The sequence below is a fragment of the Carcharhinus amblyrhynchos genome, chromosome 2 (genome assembly GCF_965287045.1).
Source record: "Carcharhinus amblyrhynchos chromosome 2, sCarAmb.v2.hapA, whole genome shotgun sequence".
NCBI lineage: Eukaryota > Metazoa > Chordata > Chondrichthyes > Carcharhiniformes > Carcharhinidae > Carcharhinus > Carcharhinus amblyrhynchos.
In genome coordinates, this window is record NC_137325.1 from 70,440,435 (window position 1) to 70,463,495 (window position 23,061).

Sequence of the window (23,061 nt, forward strand, 5' to 3'; positions counted from 1 at the left end):
CTATTTGGATCTATTTGGAAGTGACACTTTGAAACAATTATCACAAAAATCGAATGTCACAACATTGAGAAATGTTGCTGGAAGTAAAAACTATTTATTTGTTATCTATTAGTATCACAAGTAGGCTTACATTAACATTGCAATGAAGTTACTGTGAAAATTTCCTAGTCGCTACGCTCTGTTTACATACACTGAGGGAGAATTTAGCATGGCCAATGCACCTAACCAGCACATCTTTTGGGCTGTGAAAGGAAACCAGAACGCGCAGAGGAAACACATTCAGACACGGGGAGAAGGTGACCCAAGCTCGGAATTGAACTCGGGTTCCTTGTGCTATGAGGGAGCGATGCTAACCACTGTGCCACCATGTTGCTCCAAGTGGTGCATTTTACCCATATTCTAATTGGCAGCTGTTGTAGATCATTTCTCTGGCTCAATCATGCTGCATTATATTTATTTATATATATTCATGGTCTGTAGGTGTTGCTGGCAAGGTCAACATTTATTATCCATCCCTAATTGTCCTTGGGGATTTTCACAGTAACTTCATTGCAGTGTTAATGTAAGCCTACTTGTGACACTAATAAATACATTTTAAATTTGAGAAGATGGTGGTGAGTCACCTTCTTGAACCACTGAGGTCCATGTGGTGTAGATATGTCCATCTTTCTTTAAGGGGAGTTCCATGGATTTAACCCAACAACGTAATGGAACAACAATAAATTTCCAATTCTGAATCATGAGTTCCTTGAGGGAAGGTGGGGGAAACCTTCCAGGTGATGGTGTCCCATTGTCTGCTGTCTTTGTGCTTCTAGAATTGTAAAATCCCTACAGTGCAGAAGGAGGCCATTTGGCCCATCAAGTCTGCACCGACCACAATCCTACCATAACCCCACTTATTTACCCTGCTAATCCCCCTGACACTAGGGTCAATTTAGCATGGCCAATCCACCTAATCCACACATCTTTCGTCTGTGGGAGGAAACCAGAGCACCCGGAGGAAACCCACAGAGACACAGGGAGAATGTGCAAACTCCACATAGAGATTGGCCCAAGGCTGGAATTGAACCTGGATCCTTGGCACTGTGAGGCAGTAGTGCTAACCACTTTGCCACCATTCCACCCTAGACTTCTAGATGGTAGAGGTCGTGGGTTGGGAAAATGCTATATAAGACGCCTTGTTGAGTTCATGAAGTGCATTTTGTTGATGTTTTACACTGCTGCCACATTATATCAGTGTTGGAGGGAGTCAACGAAAGGGTGCCAATCAAATGGACTGTTTTGCCTCAGATGGTGTCAAGCTTCTTAACTGTTATTGGAGCTGAACTCATCCAGACAAGTGGACAGTATTCCATCACACTTCTGACTTGTGCCTTGTAGATGGTAGGCACATTTTGGGGAATCAGGAGGTGTGTTTCTCACTACAAGATTCCTGGCCTCTGACCTGCTCTTGCAGCCACAGTAGTTATATGGCTAATTCACCTCAGTTTCTGGTCAATGGTAACTGTCAGGCTGTTGACGGTAGAAGAATTCAGTGATGGTAGTATCATTGAGTATCAAGGGGCATGATTAGATCATCTCTTGTTCGAGATGGCCATTGCCTGACACTTGTTGGCATGAATGTTTCTTGCCACTTGTTTCAGTATTTTTGCCAGAATATTATCAGGGCCCTTTGCCTTTGCAATATCCAGTGCTTTCAGAAGTTTCTTGATATCAATGGAGTGAATCAAATTGGCTGTCAACTGACATCAGTGATGCTGGGGGACTGCCAGAGGAGGAGGCTAAAATCGTCAACACCAATGCACCCCTCCCTGATGAGCACAACGCATTCTGTGTTTGTTTTGAGTAAGAGCTCAGCGAGAACACACCTTCTACCCTGGAAGCTAAACTGTGTCCGAGGTCACTGTCGCAGATGTCAGAGCAGCCTTCTCGAAAGTCAGCCCATGAAAAGCGACTGGCCTGGCTGGGATATCCAGACGAGCGCTCAGGCCCTGTGTGAGCCAGATAATGGAGTATTTGCAAGCATCTTTAATCTCTCTTTACACCAATCTGAGCTCCCTATCTCCTTCAAGAAGATGACCATCATTCCTGTATCAAAGAAAAACCAGGCAAAATGCCTTAATGATTATTATCTGGTGGCTGTGACATCCATCATTATGAAGTGCTTTGAAAGGTTAGTGATGGCATGAATCAATTCCAGTCTCTTAGACTGCCTGGATCCACTACAGCTTGCCTATTGCCACAACAGGTCCACAGCAGATTCCTTCTCCCTGACCCTACACTCAACCCTGGAATGTCTGGATAACAAAGACACCTATATCAGATTCCTATTTATTGACTACAGCTCAGCCTGCAACACCATTATTCTTACAAAACTCATCTCCAAACTCTGTGGCCTGGGGCTCAGCTCCTCCCTCTGTGAATAAATCCAAGACTTCCTGCCCCACAGACTGCAATCAGTAAGGATAGGCAACAGCACCTCCTCAACAATCATCCTCAACATCGGTACTCCACAAGGCTGTGTCCTCAGCCCCTTACTATACTCCTTCTCCACCTGTGACTGTGTGGCCAAATTCCCCTCCAACTTGATTTTCAAATTTGCTGATGACACCACTATAGCGAGTCGGATCTCAAACAATGATGAAACAGAGTATAAGAAAGAGATAAAGAATCTGGTGACAATAATCTTTCCTCGATGTCAACAAAAGGAAGGAGATAGTCATTGACTTCAGGAAGTGTATTGGAGGACATGCTCCTGTCTACATCAATGGGCGCAAAGTGGAAATGGTCAAGAGCTTCAAGTTTCTAGGTGTCCAGATCACCAACAAGCTGTCTTAGTCCCTCCAAACTGACACTATAGCTAAGAAAGCTCACCAACACCACTACGTTCCCAGAAAGCTAAGGAAATTTGGTATGTCTGCTACGACTCTCACCAACATTTACAGATGCATCATATAAAGCATTGTTTCTGGTTGTATCACAGCTTGGTATGGCTCCTGCTCTGACCAAGACCACAAGAAACTACAAAGGGTCATGAACGAAGCCCAGTTCATCATGCAAATCAGCCTCCCATTCATTGACTCTGTCTACACATCCCACTGCCTCGGAAAAGCAGCCAGCATAACCAAGGACCCCACTCACCCTGGACATTCTCCCTTCCACCTTCTTCCTTCAGGAAGAAGCTGTGAAGGTCTGAGGTTCCGTACTGACCAACTCAAGAGCAGCTTCTTTTTTGATGCCATCAGACTTTTGAATGGACCTACCTTGTATCAAGTTGATCTTTCGCTATACCCTAGCTATAACTGTAACACTATACTCTGCACTCTTTCCTTTTCTATGTACAGTATGCTTTGTCTGTATAGCACACAAGAAACAATAATTTTCATTATATATTAATGCATGTGACAATAATGAAGCAAATCAAATCAAAAAGAATTATCCATTCGGTGCTTCCGGCTGAAGATTGTTGCGAGTGCTTTATCCGTATTTTTTGCACTGCTGTGCTGAGCTCCCCCATCATTGAGGGTGGGGATACTTGTGGAGTCTTCCCCTCCAATGGGTTGTTTTATCGTCCAGCCACATCCTCGACTATATGTGCTAGGACTACAGAGCTTAGATCTGATCTGTTGCTTGTGGATTTGCTGAGATCCGTCTATTGCATGCTACTTATGCTATTTGACATGCATTTAATTCAGTGTTGTAGCTTCACCAGGTTGACACCTAAGTTTTAAGTATGCCTCATGATGCTCAAGGCACGCCCTCCTGCACTCTTCATGGAAACAGGGTTGATCCCTGGCTTGATGGTAATAGGGTGGGGTACGTTCTGGATCATGAAGGTACAGATAGTTGAGTACAATTCTGCTGCTACTAATGGCCCACAGCACCTCTTGGTTGCCCAGTTTTGAGGTGTTAGATATGTATGAAATCTATCACATTTATCATGGTGGTAGTGCCACATAATACGATGTAGAGTATAGTCAATTTGAAGATGGGACTTTATCCCTAAAGCATTCTTATCAAAGGAATTTGCAGTGGTCACTCCTATCAATACTGCCATGGACAGATGCATTTGTGACAGGCAGGTTGGTGAGGATGAGGCCAAGTATGTTTTTCCTTCTTGTAGCTTCCTTCATCACCTGCCACAGGTCAGGTCTAGCAGCTATGTCCTTTAATACTCGGCTAGCTTGGTCTCTGATGGTATAAAAAAGCCACTCTTGGTGATAAATCCTCCACACAGAGTACATTCTGTACCCTTGTCACCCTCAGAGCATCCTCCAAGTGGTGTTCAACAGGAGGAATACTGATTCATCAGCTTGATGGGGCAGTTACATGGTAATCAGAAGGAGGTTTCTGTGCCCATTTTTGACCTGAGACTTCATGGGTTCCAGAGTCAATGTTGAGGACACCCAGGGAACTGCCTCTCGACTGTAAACCACTGTGCCACTGCCACCTCTGCTGGTTCTGTCCTGCCAGTGGGACAGGACATATTCTGGTTAGGTGCATTGGCCATGCTAAATTCTCCCTCAGTAAAGAGTGTGGGCAACGAGAAGATTTTCACAGTAACTTCTTTGCGGTGTTAATGTAAGCCTACTTCTAACACTAATAAATAAACTTAAAATATGATGGTGGTGTCTGGGAGATTATCTGTAAGGTATGATTCCATGAGTATGACAAGGTCAGGCTATTGTTTGACTGGTCTGTAAGACAATTCTCCTAATTTTGGCACGGGCTCCCATGTGTTAGTAAGGAGCATTTTGCAGGGTCGATAGGATTTGCTGTTTTTGTTTCTGGTGCCCAGGTTCATTCCTGGTAGTCTGTTCATTGCACTCCTTATTGACTTTCTAGCAGTTCTATACAACTAAGTGGCTTGCATGGTCCTTTCAGAGGGATTTTAACAGTCAATCATATTGCTGTGGATCTGGAGTCCCTTATAGGCCAGACCAGGTAAGGACAGAAGATTTCCGTCCTAAAGGATATTATGTATCAGTTGGGTTTTTACAGCAATTGACAATGGCCATCATAAGATTTTTATTTCCAGATTTTTATTGATTGAATTCAAATTCCACAAGATGGTGGGATTTGAACCTCGAGCATTTCCCTGGGTACCTGTATTGTTAGTCGAGTGACAATACACAATGCGACCTCTTCCCCCACTTATTTGCATGGCAATGTAATTAAGGAATATAGCAAAAACACTCTTTTTTGTGAACAGGACTAAGATATGCCAGCTTGTGCAAACCAGAATGACACTAGAGATGTTGGATCAGAAGGCTGTTTCTCTGCTGCAAAGGTGAGCACAGGATGTGATTAACTCTTGCCTCAGGTGCTAACTCTCAATGTCAAAGCTTGCACATATATAAATTCCAGTATTGGATGTACATGGTGCTTCAGGAGGAAAAATGACTGCTGAAGATTTTTTTAAGAAAAAGAACAGTGAAGCAGTGCATATTGACCAACAAAGTTGTGGGGAAAGTCAGGTCATTTTAATGATCATATTAGCATCTTTGTTCTAGAGATGATTTTGAATTAATTTTACAATAAAAATTGGTATATTGTTTGTGTTGTTGCAATGTGATTACTTAAAATTCTTTGGGATAATATTAGGGAATGTCAGCAAATTTTATTGATGTTAGCTGCACTAGAAGGATGTGATAAGTATAAGAGGAAAATCAGAGAACAAATCATGTGTTGCTCATCTGCAGCTAACGTTTGTACAGACAAGAACCTTGGACATAAATCAACTTACTGTTTGCTTGGTTGTATATGTTGCAATGAGCAGAGAAATAGGAAGGGAAGAAAAATATAAAAGGAAACAACTTGAATATTCTTGACTGGGAATTGTAGATGGAGTGTTCAAAGTATCCACAAGGGGTGAATGAAAAATTAGTCAGCAAAGGTTCTCACTATTACCAGGCTTGGGATACTTAAGGTCTGTAGAAAGATTAACCAAAGTGAATTGTTCTGCTCCAGATAGAAATGATTTAACTTAACCAACACCATGAACCCAGAATACCTGGTTTTCCTTCACATTGCTGTTTGTGGGAGCTTGCTGTGTTTAAATTTGCTGCCCTATTTTTTATGCTGTAATAGGTCACTGAAGTACAAGAGTACTTCAAAAGAATTTTGTTGGCACTAAGACATTTTGCAAAATAATGAGATTGCCAAAAGTGTCGTAAAACTGCAAATATGTCTTTAATTTTAAGGGGCGATAAAATAAGATGTATTAAAATTATATGAACTTTTGATATATAAACAAGGACAAATTGTTTCTACTGGCATGATGGTTGGTAATCTGAGAACACAAATTTAGAGTAGTTGACAAAAGAATTGAATGGAAAACTGAAGAGATGTTTTTTGAGTTGCTATGCTATGAAGCAGCACCGCCTAAAATGCTGATGGAAACAGATTCAGTGGTACATTAAAATATAGATGACAAGGTTAAAATGATATTGGGTTCTAGGGAAAGAACATGGGAGTGGGACAAATTGGACAGCTCTTTCAAAGAATTGATATGGTCTTCTGTTCTGCTGTGAATCTTAGTTACCAGTGATCTTTTGGATATGAAGCCAGAACAAGTTTCGAGTTGGTTGTCCCTTGCTCTGGTGGGTTAACCCCAGAGTTAACCTGGGGCCTAGCTTCAGGGGTGAAAGTGAAATTTGGTGGAAATGTAACAAATGAAGCAGGCTAGAGAAATATATGTTCAGAGATTTGAGAAGTTGGTGTTCTCTTTCTTGGAACAAGGATGATTAAGAGGCTATTTAATAGAAGGGTTCAAAATCATGAATGGAATGATTTTGATGGAGTAATTGAGGAAAAACTGCTCTAAATGGCAGAATAGTTAATAGCTAGAAGACAGAGTTATAAGAGAATTGGCAAAAGAAACAGAGATGACATGAGGAAACAGTGCCTGAAAGTGTTTTGGAATCAGATTCACTAACAACTTCCCAAAGAGAACTGGATAAATACTGGAAGGAAAAAAAAGACAGTGCCAAAAGGAAACTACCAGGGAGTGAAATTAATTGGATAGCTTTCAAAGAGCCAGCCCAAATTCAATAGGAAAAATAGCCTCCTTATGTGTTGTAAAATTATTTTAATCTAGATTGCATTTTATAATATTACTTGACACTTAACCAATACTTAGCACTTCATCTACTGATTTGAGAAGTTAAAGTTTTTATTTGTTTGAGACAGGTTGTTCATCTGTAGTCCACAAAGGGAGTTGCATATGTTAAAGTTTGGCTGCCTTCAGAGAGATCCAATTTTTGTCTGAAACGTGACTGTCAGGCGAATATCTAAAGCTAGTGGAATTCTTTGGAGTGGTAGAAAGGGACAAGAAATCCCTTTTGGATTGGTCCAGGTATACTTTGGAATCGTTAAAACTGAACACAAACGTGTGTAAAATGTGGAGCTGTCAGGGAGCTGCCAAGGGAATTGTCAAGCTGTCAAGGGCACCATCAAGAGAGCTTTTAAGATGTCAAGGGAACTATCAAAACTTATTAGAACTGTCAAGCTGTCAAGGAATTTAAATCGCCTGGCCTCTAATTTAAATGAAAATGCAGTCTGCATATTTAAAAAAAATCAGTGCCTGCTATTTCACTTTTATTTGTTGACATAAGCCAGAGGACTGTCATAGGATTTGTGCAATGGGACTGCTTTTGCAGCTATTGTTCTAATAATGGGGTGCCTGTTGGTTGACAGTTTGATTAACAGCTCAAGTGCTTATAATCATTTTTGATTTAGGGCTATGAACACAAATGTTGGTTGTTTTAAGGGATTAAGGGCAGAATTTCTAACCACCTTGTGGTGTGGCGTCTGGTGGCAGAGGCGACCTGCCATAGGCTGACAGCGGGACTATCAGCTCCTACCACTGTCAACGGGGTTTGCCATTGTTAGTACTTTCCGCTGCCAGGGAAACTGCAGTGGTTGGGTCTTTGTTGGCGGGACCAGAAATTCCCACTGGCACGAACAACTGGAAAATCCCTCCCTAAGTGTTTGAAAGAATTCAGATAAAGTAAATGGGCTTGTAATTAATGGGGTTGTTTTTTAAAAAAAGTGAATCATCAATAGGCATATTGGGCAGGATTTTCCTTCAGCTCTGTGGTGTGTTTTGCGGTTGCTGGCGGCAGGGTCTCATGGTTTTGCCATTGTCAACAGGGTTTCCCATTGAATACACCCCTGGCTGCTGGGAATCTCACTGTGGAGATGGGCCACTGGTGGGACCATAAGATCCTGCTGGTGTAATTGACACCAAGATTTTAGGGTTAGAATTTTATTTCCAGGCAGGGAAAGGACAAAGAGTGATGAGTGGGACATACGGTTTGACATGTGGGTATGAGGGTCCTTGGGATTGGAATGAAAATCAGCACTTCTGGAGAAGTTTTTCAGGAGCTGGGTTCATGGAGCAGAGAATCCTCCCCACGTTTTACTCATGGCAGTGATAATTCAGCCTGTGTTTCAATCTTTGTTTTGCTTCCTGTGCAATTAATTAAATGTATTCTTTATTTCCTGTTCCTTTTACTTCCTACTCTTTCTTTTGCATTTGCCAATTAAGCTTTTTCAATCCAATTGGTTGAAGTGTCTCCCATCTGGTTGCCCCGCTGACAGATGTGCAGAGTTTTGGATCAGACACCCTTATGACAGGAAGCTTCTCTTGACAAATCCATTAATAATCTCTGTATGTGAGGTGAATAGAAAAAGCCAATCTCTCATGCTTTGTCTAACCTTTCAGAACTTGGCCAAAGGGGATTTTATGTAGTTACTCAATAATGCACATTAACATGCTTCACCTTGATGTCCATCCTGTACCCTTGCATTTGGAAGGACTTCTTTCAACAGCCACTTAATATGGGAGGATGTTGATTTGTCAGCTGTAAGGTGGATGGCAGAGAGGTGATTAGGTTCCTTGATATTTATTTGATTTGGAGCCATGAGACTTCAGAATGTCCAGAGTCAATGCCGAGGACTCCCAGTGCCGCCCCATCTCTGATGTGATAAGGGATGCTGATGGTGGAATCTGGCTCATTGGTTGATATGATTCTGTGAGTCTGACTATGCCAAGCTTTTGCTTGACAAATATGTGAGATACTCTGCTACCATGGGCATCATTCACCAAATATTAGTGAGGAGAACATTGCAGGGTTGACTGGGCTCAGATTTTAGTCTCAATCTAATATCATTCCTGCATTGTTGCTCATTGGTCCAGTCAATGTTTCCTTATTGTAAACTTTGTTTTTAAAGTTTATTAGTGTCACATGTAGGCTTACATTAACACTGCAATGAAGTTACTGTGAAAATCCCCTAGTCGCCGAACTCCAGCACCTGTTTGGATATACTGAAGGAGAATTTAGCATGACCAATGCACTAACCAGCATGTCTTTCAGACTATGAGAGGAAACTGGAGCACCCGCAGGAAACCCACACAGACAGCAACTCAAGCTAGAAATTGAATCCAGGTCCCTGGCATGATGTGAGGCAACAGTGCTAACCACTGTCCCAGTGTGCCACCCTTTGTTGTGATTGTTTAAAACTGGGAAACAATTTATGCCAATTTTGGACTGTATTAACAATCAGCCATGTAGTGTGGGACTGGAGTCCTTACTGACTCGCGTGCACACATGCGCACGCATAAACACACACACACACTTGGATCAAACCCGAGATGGAGTACAATGCCTTATCTTGTCAGCTTGGATCCTGTTTGTCTCTTTTGAGGAGACCATGAATTAGATTCAGTTTGGATTTGTTTCTTTGGAGCAAGGAAGGAGATGGATTTGGGTCTGCCTGGTCCACTCTGAGCCTTGGCTTTGTAACTTTAAGAAAGGAAGATGGTCTCACAGCGTTAAAGCAATTTGTGCTGTCTCATTTCCAATTATAGAATTACAGCTGAAGACTTTTTAAAAATAATTTTCAAAAAAATAAAGTGCTATGACTTTGTGACACTAGTTCGTCGTGCCAGGTTGCCTCCCATGAAGGACATTATAGAATCATTTACCTGTTAGTGCTTATTTTTCTTGTGTTAGGCTGCAAGTTATTATTGTTATGGTAGGATTCAGGGGGATGATGGTACTAATAGAGGTCCAGGCTAATGCTCTGGGGGCAATGGGTTCAAATCGCACCACAATAGCCGGTAAAATTCAAATTCAAAGCTAAAAACAATTGATTGTTGTAAAATACCAATGTCCTTTAGGGAAGGAAATCCTCCATCCCTACCCAGTCTGGCCTACGTTTGACTCCACAACAAGATGGCTGATCCTTAACTGCCCTCTGAAATGTGCTGGCAAACCATTTAGTTTAAGAGCATCAAATGCTAACCTTTTGGTGCGACACGGTGGCACAGTGCTTAGCACTGCTGCCTCACAGCGCCAGGGTTCAATTCCGGCCTCGGGTCACTGTCTGTGTGGAGTTTGCACATTGTCCCTGCGTCTGCGTGGGTTTCCACCAGTTGCTCTGGTTCCCTCCCACAATCCAAAGATGTACGAATTAGGTTGATTGGCCATGATAAATTAACCATAGCGTCAGGGGGATTTGCAGGGTGAATATGTGCTGTTACAGAAGTAGGGCCTGGGTGGGATTGTGGTTGGTGCAGACTCAATGGGCTGGATGGCTTCTTTCTGCACTGTAGGGAATGTATGATTGTACAATTGTCAGCAGTGCCCAGCAGGGGACAGCTTTAAATTGAGGGGTGGTAATTATAGGACGGATGTCAGAGGTAGGTTCTTTCCTCAGAGGGTAGTAAGGGCGTGGAATGCCCTGCCTGCAGCAGTTGTGGACTCGCCAACTTTAAGGGCATTCAAATGGTCAGTGGATAGGCATATGGATAACATTGGAATAGTTTCGGTTAGAGGGTCATTAGATTCGTTCCACTGGTCGGTGCAACATTGAGGGCTGAAGGGCCTGTACTGTGCTGTAATGTTCTATGTTCTATCGATATCACCCCTGTCCAAAATAAATTGAACTTCCAATCCCTAGCATTGCTAGTCCAGTGCCATTATTGATAGACTTGGGCAGCATAGTAGCACAGTGGTTAACACTGCTGCTTCACAGCTCCAGGGACCTGGGTTTGATTCCTGGCTCAGGTCACTGTCTGTGTGGAGTTTGCACATTCTCCTCGCGTCTGCGTGGGTTTCCTTTGGGTGCTCCGGTTTCCTCCCACAGCCCAAAGATGTGCGGGTTATGTTGATTGGCCATGTTAAAATTGCCCCTTAGTGTCCTGGGATGCTTAGGTTAGAGGGATTGGTGAGTAAATGTAGAGGGATGTGGGGGTAGGGCCTGGGTGGGATTGTGGTCGGTGCAGACTCGATGGACCGAAGGGCCTCTTGCTGCACTATAGGGTTCTATGATTCTATGAACTGTTGTATTTGTTGAGTGTGCCAAATGACACATCAACTGATTTGAGAAGCATACTTTAGTTTGATGCACAACTTTATTAGTTCAAAGTCCATCCAAATGTAACTAAGGATTATGTTTATGGATAGATCTTAAATTCATCTCTTCTATTCTAAGATATAAGTTAATATATACCCACGATTCAAAACTCCTTGTCAAGGTCAGATGTGAGGTCCTGGTCTCTGCAAGTGATAGTTACCTAATTTTACCCTCTCCCTGAAGTAGTCATTTTGCCTCCCCACTATAAGATCTTGTTTTGCCTTCTGCACTCATTGTCACCTAATGGTCTTCATGTAAATGACTTATGGCAGCACAGAGCCGCAGCTGCCATGGAGCAGAAATATTCTTATCCATGCTCACCCAAGGTTGTTTTTATCCTCTCAGACTGAATTCATTTCTCTCTCTTTGCACAGTATTTTCTATTACCCTAACTGTAATTACATTTGATTATTGTTATGTATGCATTATTAATCTAGTTATGTTTCTTTTAATTCTAAATTCAGTTTGCATTGTGGTTAACTGCCACATCTGTTTCTGTTTCTACTTTTTTAATCGTATCCTCCTGTTATGGCTGATTTAGTCAAGAACATATTTTCCTGTGGCTTTCTGTTGGAAAACTCTGTTATGCGATGTGACTGGCTCCATGTGCTAACTCAGCCAAATTTCTCATACCCATCATTCTTGAGTTAACTGTTTTGCCATTATTTAGCTAGCACCTCTATGTAGCACATTTATTTTCTAATAATGTTCATTTAGTGGAATGCACTGTTGATTTATTCCATAAATTTATAATCCCTGTGTTAAAATTAAATTATGCCTAATCCCAACTTCCTTATTTTTACTTTGCCTCAATAAATCTTTTGCCTCAGTGAGCAATTTGCCTAGATCAACTTTGCAATCTCCCATAATAACACTGAAACTCACCCTTTTACTATTTATATGCCTATAGAAGATTTTGGGATTCCCTTTTATATGTGCTACCAGTCTCCTTTTATACTCCATCTTTGCTTCTCTAATTTGCTTTTTTCACTTCCTTCTCAACCTTCTGTTTTAAGCCTGATTCTCCATCATATTACCCTTCCAACATCTGTTGTAAGCACACTTTATCTCTTTAGTCTTTATCTCTATTGCTTTTTGTCATCCAGGAATCTCTCAATTTGTTTACGTTGCCTTTCTTTTGAGGGAATGTACCTTGACTGTGCCAAATAATGTTTTCTTTGAAGATAGCCCATTGTTCAGCTATTGTTTTCCCATTAACCATTGATTCCAATTTATTTGGCCCACATCCAATCTTACTCTTTTTAGGTTGGCTATCCCCCAAATAATTATTCTTATGTTAAATTGTGCTTTGTCCCTTTCCAAGGCCAACCTGAATCTCACAATACAATGATCACTGTTCTCCAAAAAGTTCTCCTACTGATATTTGATCCACTTGGACCATCACATTTCTGCCTCCCCTCTTAACAGACTGGAAACAAACAGGAGTAAGCAAGTACAACAGTTTGGATCTTTTGATAAAATAAGGTGCTATATTGATGCAAATATTGTTTTAGGAATTTGTCAACTGAAATGTCTGGGATGGATAGTGAATTGGACTCACCTGTTGTGTCATACATAACATTATGAAAGGCTACCATGCAAATAAGGGGTCATGACATAGAGGGTAATGTATTAACATGGATAGAGGATCCTTACCTGAGGTGTGGTGATCTTCAAGTTAAAATCACCACCGGTCAATGCTCCCCCTTAAAGGGGAGAGCAGCCTGTAGACATCTGGGATTATAGTGACTTACCTTTACCTAACAGGAAACTGAGAATATACATTAATGGTTCATTTTCAGGATGTCACAAGTGAAGAACCACAGGGATCAGTGCTTGGGCTATTTACAATCTATATTAATAGCTTGGATTATAGAATTGAATATATGGTTGCTAAATTTGCTGATGACACAGATATGGTAGGAAAGTAAGCGTGAAGACATAAGAAGCCTGCAAAGGGATATAGATGGGTTTAAAGTTTATTTATTTGTGTCACAAGTAGGCTTAACACTATAATGAAGTTACTGTGAAAATCCCCATTCTCCAGCGCCTATTCAGGTACATTGAGGGAGAATTTAGCACGGCCAGTGCACCTAACCAGTTTTCAGACTATGGGAGAAAACCAGACCACCTGGAGGAAACCCTCACCGACATGGGGAGAGCATGCAGACTCCGCACAGACAGTAACCCAAGCTAGGAACCGAATCCAGGTCCCTGGCACTGTGAGGCAGCAGTGCTTACCATTGTGCTACTGTTAGCAGATGGAGTATAATGTGGAAAATGTGAACTTGTCCAGTTTGACCAGAAAAATTCAAAAAACAGCATATTTTTTAAATAGGGTGAGATTGCAGAACTCTAAGGTACTGAGACCTTTGAGTGTTCTGGTACATATGTCACAATAAGTTAATATGCAGGTATAACAAGTGATTAGGAAGGCAAATAAAATGTTGTTGTTTACTGCAAGGGGAATGGAATATAAAAGGAAGCATATCTTGCTGCAGTAGCAGAGGGTGTTTGTGGGATCACATCTAGAGTACTGAGTATTCTTTTGACTCCCTTACTTTGGGAAGGACATAATTGCATTATCAACACTTCAAAGAATTAACTGAAATATCCTATCCTATGAGAGAAGGTTGGACAATTAGACGTGTGTTCATTGAAGTTTAGAAGGTAGAGAGATGATGTTATTGAAACATATAAGGTCCTGAGAGGATTTGACAGTGTGGACGCTGTAAAGATATTTCTCCCTGTGGGAGTGACTAGAGCTAGGGGATGCAGTTAAAAAGTAAGGAGTCTCCCATTTAAAACACATGATTTATTTTTCTCTCAGAAGGTAGTGAATCTATGGAACTCTCTTCTATAGCAAGTGGTAGAGGGCAGGGCCATTAAATATTTTTAAGGCTGAACTGGATGGATTCTGGATTGACTTCCAGCCAAGTATTCTTAGCTGAAAGCCCAGAAATCCATTGGCCCCAGGGAAAACATTGCTTGATTGACAGCCCTCGCCCTCTGATCTAAATGTCAATCTCAATTTTTATTTATGCAAGAGAAAGAGGTGCCATGTACTTGGAGTGCATGATGGACCATAATGATTATTTCTGGGACGTAACTTGACATGGGGGCATGTATGGCTGTAGGTCGTGTGTGGTGGGCATACCTTGGCATGAAGTCTAAGTACCTAGAGGGGGTGAATAGGGGGCATAAGGTGGCATGAATGGATCATTGGGTGTGAAGGTTGAGGGCTGTTGTTATTATTACTGGGAAGAGGCCCTGCAGAACAAAGGTGGGCTTGTAAACAGCCCCTCGGGACTCAGCAGTCCCTCTGCTGGCCTTGGAACTTTTTCCTGGGCCAGCTAACCTGACTGCAAACCACACCCACACACCATGAAAATCCTGTCCTTGAGGGCTCTTTCTCCCAAGCCTAGAAATTTCCTGTCTCCTGCTACCTGTCTCATAGATGAAAATCCTACTTATTTTGAAAATGGTGAAAATGAATCCTTAATAATATAAAGATTTTAACCCACTTTAAAATAGGTTTTCCAGTACAGACAGAAAAGAACACTTTGTAACATGTTTCTGCTGCTTGACAGGATTTTAATTAGAGTTGGAAAACATAGTTAAGCACAGTTGTCTTGTGCAGTAGGGATATAATGTGCAGGGCCGCAAAGTGGAACCACATTGGTTGGACAGTTAATTTTAATAATAGTATTAGAATTTTACAGCACAGATGAGAGCCATTTGGCATATCATGATAGCACCATGAGTATAAGAGCAATCCAAAATTTATTTTGGCTGCTGTCTCTCCACAGTCTTGCATCTTTCTGATTCTGAAGTTTATCTTAAAAGCTGTAATCTTTCTGTCTCCCTGTGGCAAAGCACTCCATGAGCAAAGAACTCGGCATAAATATATCGCTAGAGTGCTAATCTTTCTCTACAGTTTTAAATTGATTTAATTTAATTTGATTTGATATATTATTTTCACATGTATTAACATATAGTGAAAAGTATCATTTCTTGCGCTCTATACAGACAAAGCATACCGTTCATAGAGAAAGAAACAAGAGAGTGCAGAATGTAGTGTTACCGTCATAGCTAGAGTGTAGAGAAGATCAGCTTAATAAGTGATAGTTCCATTCAAAAGTCTGATGGCAGCAGCTCTCACTGCATTCATCTAGGCAAATGGAGAATATTCCATCAGATTCCTGCAATACCCCACTGGTCAATGCCTGCGAAAGATAAATTTGGATCAAAGCGTGTCAGGGTTTCTGACATTAGTAGTGCCTCTTTAGCTTGTATGAAGGCTTTCTCACACTGATCCACACAGTCTCATTTTCTGTTTTGACACAACAAGTTGTATCAGGGTTTAATAATGGTAGCCTGATAATGGACAAACCTTCAGCTTTAGTTTAGTAGCCTTAGAAGATCAAAGCTGATTGATATTTTGAGATGCAGGTGCCTCGCTAATGGTTCTGACTTTTGAACGTGACTTGTGCAGTTCTTTAGCATCTCTGACAGGACCCAGATATTCGATCGAGGATTGGAAAAATTCAGAATTATCTTCCTGGACTCTTATTCCGTAAACTTCTAATCTCTGGAGCGTGGCATCTTTATTGTGGAAATATTTTCCCTTATTCTTTACTGTAATTAAGATATCGTCCAAGTAACACTGCACTCTTTCTTTTCCACTTAAAATTTGATCCATTGCATGTTGGAACAATGCAGGTTCGGACATGATGCCAAGTGGTAGTCTTTCATATTAAAACAATCCTTTGTATATCACAATTGTCAAGTATTGTTGTGAATCTGAATCCATGATCATCTGAAGATATGTTTGACTGAGGTCAGTTTTATTGAAGTGTTATTTCCAGCCAACCCAGTGAATAAATCATCAATCAGAGGCAGAGGACGTTGCTCTGCACACGGTACAGGATCGATAGTGACTTTAAAATGGCCACAATTGCATACCGATCCAGCTTTCATCATCACTGGTACAATCAGTGTGGCCCAGTCCCTCACAGTATTGGATTTGAGGACTCCTGTTTTGACCAGTTGCACTAACTCAGCCTCGATCTTATGTCTGATTGCATAGCCTGTAAGCATCTTGCCTGACTTTTGTCCCTAATCGTTAAATTAACTGAGATATTCTTCATGCTTTCCAGCTCACCATTGAAGACAATGGCATGTTTCTTCAAGATTGTAGAATCAAAGAATTCCTACAGTACAGAAGGAGGCTATCGGTCCATCGAGCTTGCACCAAAAACAATCCTACCCAGGCCCTACCCCCTAACCCCACATGTTTACCCTGACACGAAGGGGCAATTTAGCATGTCCAATCAATCTCACCCACACATCTTTAGAGTATTGGAGGTAGACCTGCTTCAGAGTCTATCATCAGATTTATCTTGGCCCAATTTAATCTGATCTTTTCCAGCCAGGTTCTTCGCATTAGTACTGAATAGTTTCTTTTAATGACGTGCAAGAACAAATCAGTAGACTGCCCATTCAACTGCACTGAGACATCAATACAGCCCTTCAAGCCACTTCTCCAGTATAGATTTTTAAATTTCTCTTCCAGTGTTTCAGGGCGCTATCTTGAAGCTTTTCTTGGTCAATAGTTTCTGGTACCAACAAAGCTGCCGTTCCAGTGTCAACTCCCATTTCCATCGGCTATCTGTCCAGTAAAAGACTGATCCAGTCATCTTCTTTTCACCAGCAATAACTACTATGTTTAATGATGGTTCATTTTCAAACTGTGACTTAAGTCCTTTATCGAACCCATTTTGTACCACGTGGATATTTTATCTTTTATTATAAGACATGGTTGCAGGATGGTCACGACTGGGAGTTGAATATCCAGGGGTATCAAGTTATTAGGAGGGACTGACAGTAAGGTGAGGGAGGTGGTGTAGCTCTGAAATTTAAGGATGATATCAGGGCAGTAGTGAGGGATGATATAGATTCTGTGGAAAAAAGGTTGAATCCATTTGGTTGGAAATTAGAAATAGTAAGGAGAAAAAGTCACTGATAGACGTTGTCTGTAGGCCACCAAATAATGTCATTATGGTGGGGTGAGAAATAAACAAAGAAATAACTGATTCATGTAAAAATGGTACAGCAACTATCATGGGGGATTTTAATCTACATATCAATTGGTCAAATCAGGTCGGTCAAGGCAGCCATGAGGAGGAGTTCACAGAATGTATCCGCGACAGCTTCCTTGAATAGTATGTCATAGAACTGACAAGGGAGCAAGCTATTCTAAATCTGGTCCGGTATAATGAGACAGGAATAATTAATTATCTTGCAGTTAGGGATCCTCTCAGAAGAAGCGATCACATTATGGTTGAATTAAAATACAGATGGAGCGTGAGAAGGTAAAATCCAATACCAGCGTCTTGTGCTTAAACAAAGGAGACTATAAACAGATGAGGGAGGAATTGGCTAAGGTAGACTGGGAGCAAAAACTTTATGGTTGGACAATTGAGGAACAGTGGAGGACTTTCAAAGCGATCTTTCATAGTGCTCAGCAAACGTATATACCAGTGATAAGGAAGGACTGTGGAAAAAGAGACAATCAGCTATGGATATCTAAGGAAATAAAGGAGGGTATCAAATTGAAAAAATATGCGTTACAAAGTGGCAAAGATTAGTGGGAACTTAGAGGATTTGCAAATCTTTAAAGGTCAGCAGAAAGCCACGAAAAAAGCTATAAAGAAAGGTAAGATGGATTATGAGAGTAAACTCAATATAAAAACAGATAGCAAAAGTTTCTACAAATATATGAAGTTAAAAAGAGTGGCGAAAGTAAACATTGATCCTGGAGAGGATGAGAAGGGGGGTAGAATTACTGGAAATGAGAAAATGTCTGAGGCATTGAATAAGTATTTTGCGTCACCCTTCGCAGTGGAAGACACAAATAACATGCCAAAAATTGATGACAGGAAAGCTATGGCAGGTGAGAACCTAGAAACTATCATTATCAGGAAAGAGGTAGTGTTGGGCAAGTTAATGGGGCTAAAGGTAAACAAGTCTCCTGTTCCTCATGAAATGCATCCCAGGGTACTAAAAGAGATGGCGGGAGAAATAGTAAATGCACTAGTGGTAATTTACCAAAATTTGCTGGACTCTGGGGTGGTTCCTGCTGATTGGAAAACAGCAAATGATTTGCCACTGTTTAAAAAAAGGAGGTAGACAAAAGGCAGGTAACTATAGGCCGGTTAGCTTAACTTCTGTAGCAGGGAAAATGCTTGAGTCTATCATCATGGAAGAAATAGCGAGACATCTGGATATAAATTGTACCATTGGTAAGACACAGCATGGGTTCGTGAAGGGCAGGTCATAGTCATAGAGGTTTACAGCATGGAAACAGGGCCTTCAGCCCAACTTGCCCATGCTACCATTTTTTTAAACCACTAAACTAAATCACCCATGTTTAGTCCATATCCCTCTATAGCCATCTTACCCATGGACCTGCCTAAGCACTTTTCAAAAGACTAAATTGTATCTGCCTCTACTACCACCTCTCATGTTTGACTAATTTGGTGGAACTCTTTGAGAACATTACAAGTGCAGTGGACAATGGGGAACTTCTGGATGTGGTGTATCTGGATTTCCAGAAGGCATTTGACAAGGTGCCACACCAAAGACTGCTACAGAAGATAAAGATGCACAGTGTTACTGGTAATTTATTAGCATGGATAGAGAGTTGGTTAACTAACTGAAAGCAAAGAGTGGGGATAAATGGGTGTTCTGGTTGGCGATCAGTGACTAGTGGTGTGCCTCAGGGATCAGTGTTGGCACTGCAATTGTTTACGATTTACATAGATGATTTGGAGTTGGGGACCAAATGTAGTGTGTCAAAATTCACAGATGACACTAAGATGGGCAGAAGAGCAAAGTGTGCAGAGGATGCTGAAAGTCTGCAAAGGGATATAGATAGTCTAAGTGAGTGAGCGAGGGTCTGTGAGATGGAATACAATGTTGGTAAATGTGAGGTCATCCATTTTGGTAGGATTAACAGCAAAATGGATTATTATGTAAATGGTAAAAAATTGCAGCTTGCTGCTGTGCAGAGGGACCTGGGGTTCCTTGTGCAGGAATCTCAAGGAGTTGGTTTGCAAGTACAGCAGGTAATTAAGAAGGCAAATGGAATTTTGTCCTTCATTGCTGGAGAGATGGAATTTAAAACAGCGAGATTATGTTGCAGCTGTATAAGAGGCCACGCCTAGAGTACTGTGTAAAGTTTTGGTCTCTTTACTTGAGAAAGGATATACTGGCATGGGAGGGGATGTAGAGGAAATTCACTGAATTGAAAGGAGAGACTGAATTGACTGGGTCTATATTTATTGGAATTTTGGAAGGATGAGGGGAGATCTTATAGAAACATTTAAGATTATGAAGAGAATAGATAACATAGAAGCAGGGTCGTTGTTTCCGCTGGCAGATGAAACTAGAACTAGGGGGCATAGTCTCAAAATAATAGGAAGCAGATTTAGGACTGAGTTGAGGAGGAACTTCTTCACACAAAGGGTTGTGAATCTTTGGAATTTCCTGCCCAGTGAAGCAGTTGAGGCTACTTCATTGAATGTTTTTAAGTCAGGATAGATAAATTTTTGAACAGTAAAGAAATTAAGGGATATGGTGAGCGGGTGGGTAAGTGGAGCTGAGTCCACAAAAAAGATCGGCTGTGATCTTATTGAATGGTGGTGCAGGCTCGAGGGGCCAGATAGTCTACTCCTGCTCCTAGTTCTTCTGTTCTTACTTAGCATTCCATTTGCTGCATTCAGTTTTTGTTTTTGTAAATCTGTAAGCCTGTTGCTTTTCCCAACAAGTAATTTTGCTATAATTCCTGCACATGATGTTTGTGCGGGCAATCTACTGTTGATTGCCTGGATTTGTACATTGACAGCAATTGGAAGTCTACTTCTGTGTTTGGTTCACAGCCAACATCTTATGAATTCTTGTGCTCAAACTCAACTATTGAACTTCTTTGGCTGCTGATTGCGTGGATACGGCAACTTCCAAAGCTTACTTGAAGGTTAAATTGCTTTCTGTTAACAACTGCTTTTGAATAACCTCAATGTGGGGAGGTCCTGGTTTCTCTGGCCGCAAAGAAAAGCAAAGTAGGTAACAAAAAGAACTACTTTTCAGCCTTCTTCTGGCCTGGACTTTGTGTGAAAAATGCAACATCGTTGCCCCTCATGCCTAAAGTTACTTCTGATTTATTCTTCAATATAAAATAAATCTATAACCTATTAAAAACGATGTGACAAGTTTGCTAAGTAAATATTAATGTTTGCTAAATCTTCGTGTTTTTTCACAAAATGCAATACTGAGCATGAAAATAATTCACTATAATTGCCATGCTAGGCACACAGGATATGTAAAATATTAAATCAAAAGTAACAGGGAAGAACTAATGACTTCAGTGACTGTTTTGGCATGTTTTAATGTTCCAGTAAGGACCCTCGAGCTAATGAAGGAACAAGGCATAACTGAAGACTTTGATCACTTCTTTTCCAGCATATAACATGTAAAGACATTCATTTAAAAATTGAATTCTGTTTTAGAAATACATGGCACTAAAATTGAAGAATTAGTGCTTGCAATACACCATTATAGCTGCTATTCACTTGGATGTTGTGTTTTAATCAGGTGCAGTGTGCCTAATTTTCCAAAATACATCAGCAAAGTTCAGTTAACTGCATTGATGGGATACTTTTCTTTGCCTCCGAACCCTCTGTGCCATGTAGTTGTTCTTCAAACAATTAAAAGAACAGGAGAACCAATGTTTTACTGGAATAAAAGTTGCATTGAGTGCTATTTTAAAGGATAAATGTCAATCTTCTGATTACACATTTGCTGCAGCTGTTTTACACTTACAAAGTTAAAAATGTATTGAACTTAGGGAGAGAGAGGAGCTGAGCTTTCGAATGAGGAATGTGTCATAATCCAGAAAGCAAGTTGGTGAAGAAGAGAATTGGAGTCAATCTTTACACATTTTTATATGCACTTACTTACAGAAATACACATTATAAGTGTTCACCTCCTCTCGCAAACAACTACAGATTCACTTTGCATCTATTTTCAGAGTAATCGCCAGTTTTTGTTCATTGCTTGCATATAATTAAATACAAGTTATTCACAATCAACAGATATATGTATTTTTAAATCAGTTTGAAAACCAACACTTGTTTTGAGTTTTGAAGCCAACTAATTATCCCCATATCCAGATAGATCATTGCTCAGTGTATGCCACTGTGAGATTCTGCCAACATTTAAGAGAGAGAGAAAAGAAAGATACTTATGTAGGTCTTTTACTCATCCTGATTAGATCTTTTAGAGGAAGCAAATTCATTTTGGATGCAAACATTTTCATCATGGAGTGGGAGTCAGGAGTTTTCCCAATGTTACAATCCTGTCTCTATTGTGTTTATTTGGTGAGTTTTGTGTATTAGATGTTGGCTTTGGCTGGAACACATTGGAGATATTTCCTTAAGAGTTATACGTTATTGTGGTTGTTGTGTTTCTTGTTTGAATTGTTAAAAGTTCTTGCTAATTACCTTACTGTACATATCAACAATATTCTTAATTAACCTTTGTAGATGATAAAAGCTTCTCCTCATTTCTACTGTATCAGTATGGATTCGATGGGCTGAAGAGCCTCTTCTGTACTGTATGATTCCATGAGTCGGTTGGTATGTGTCTTCAGATTTCCATATCTTTTTCCCGATGGAAGAAGGTGGAAGAGAGTATGTCTAGGGTGTGTGGGGTTCTTGATTATGATGGCTGTTTTCCTGAGGCAGTGGGAAGTGAAGATGGAGGTCAGTGGATGGGGGGCTGGTTTGCATGATGGACTGGGCTACTTTCACAACTCTTTGGTTTCCATTCTTAGGCAGAGTTGATGGGAATGCTGATGATAAACTGAGTAGCAGCAGAGCAAGCTGGAGAGAAGGTTACTCTTGTTGAGTAGGTAATTGAAAGGGGAGAGATATTGGTTATGATAGGAATGAGAAGATGATCAGAAGAACAACTGATATTGAGAAGACAAAAGGTTCAGGAACCCATGTAAGTGATGAAATGTTGAGGTGAGTGGAAATTAATATGTGGGGAATTAGGCAAATAACCACTTAAAATCACATTTTTTCCAATACCCCCATCCTTTAAAGGCAGCCTTTAGACTTTGGTGTAGCTCTTTTCCCCATTGTACCATCTAATATCACCCAACACCTCTCTTTGATATGATTTGTTTTATTATTGTCACATGTATTAGTATACACTGAAAAGTATTGTTTCTTGTGTGCTATACAGACAATCATACCATCCATAGGGAAGGAAAGGAGAGAATGCAGAATGTAGTGTTATAGCTAAGCTGTAGAGAAAGATCAGCTTAATACGAGGTACGTCCACTCAAAAGTCTGATGACAGCAGAGAAGAAGCTGTTCTTGAGTCGGTTGGTACATAATCTCAGATTTTTGTACCTTTCTCCCAATGGAAGAAGGTGGAAGAGAGAATGTCCGAAATGTGTGGGGTCCTTGATTATACTGGCTACTTATCTGAGGCAGTGGGAAATGTAGACAGAGACAATGGATGGGAGACTGGTTGTGTGATGGAGTGAGCTTTGTTCACAACTCTTTG

General features: G+C 40.8%; 1 protein-coding gene across 2 annotated transcripts in view; it reads left to right on the forward strand.

Annotated features, from left to right (window-relative positions):
- The window catches only part of crppa (CDP-L-ribitol pyrophosphorylase A), a 300,647-nt gene that overhangs the window by 22,271 nt on the left and 255,315 nt on the right, over positions 1-23,061 (forward strand). The gene's annotated exons all lie outside the window — the stretch shown is intronic.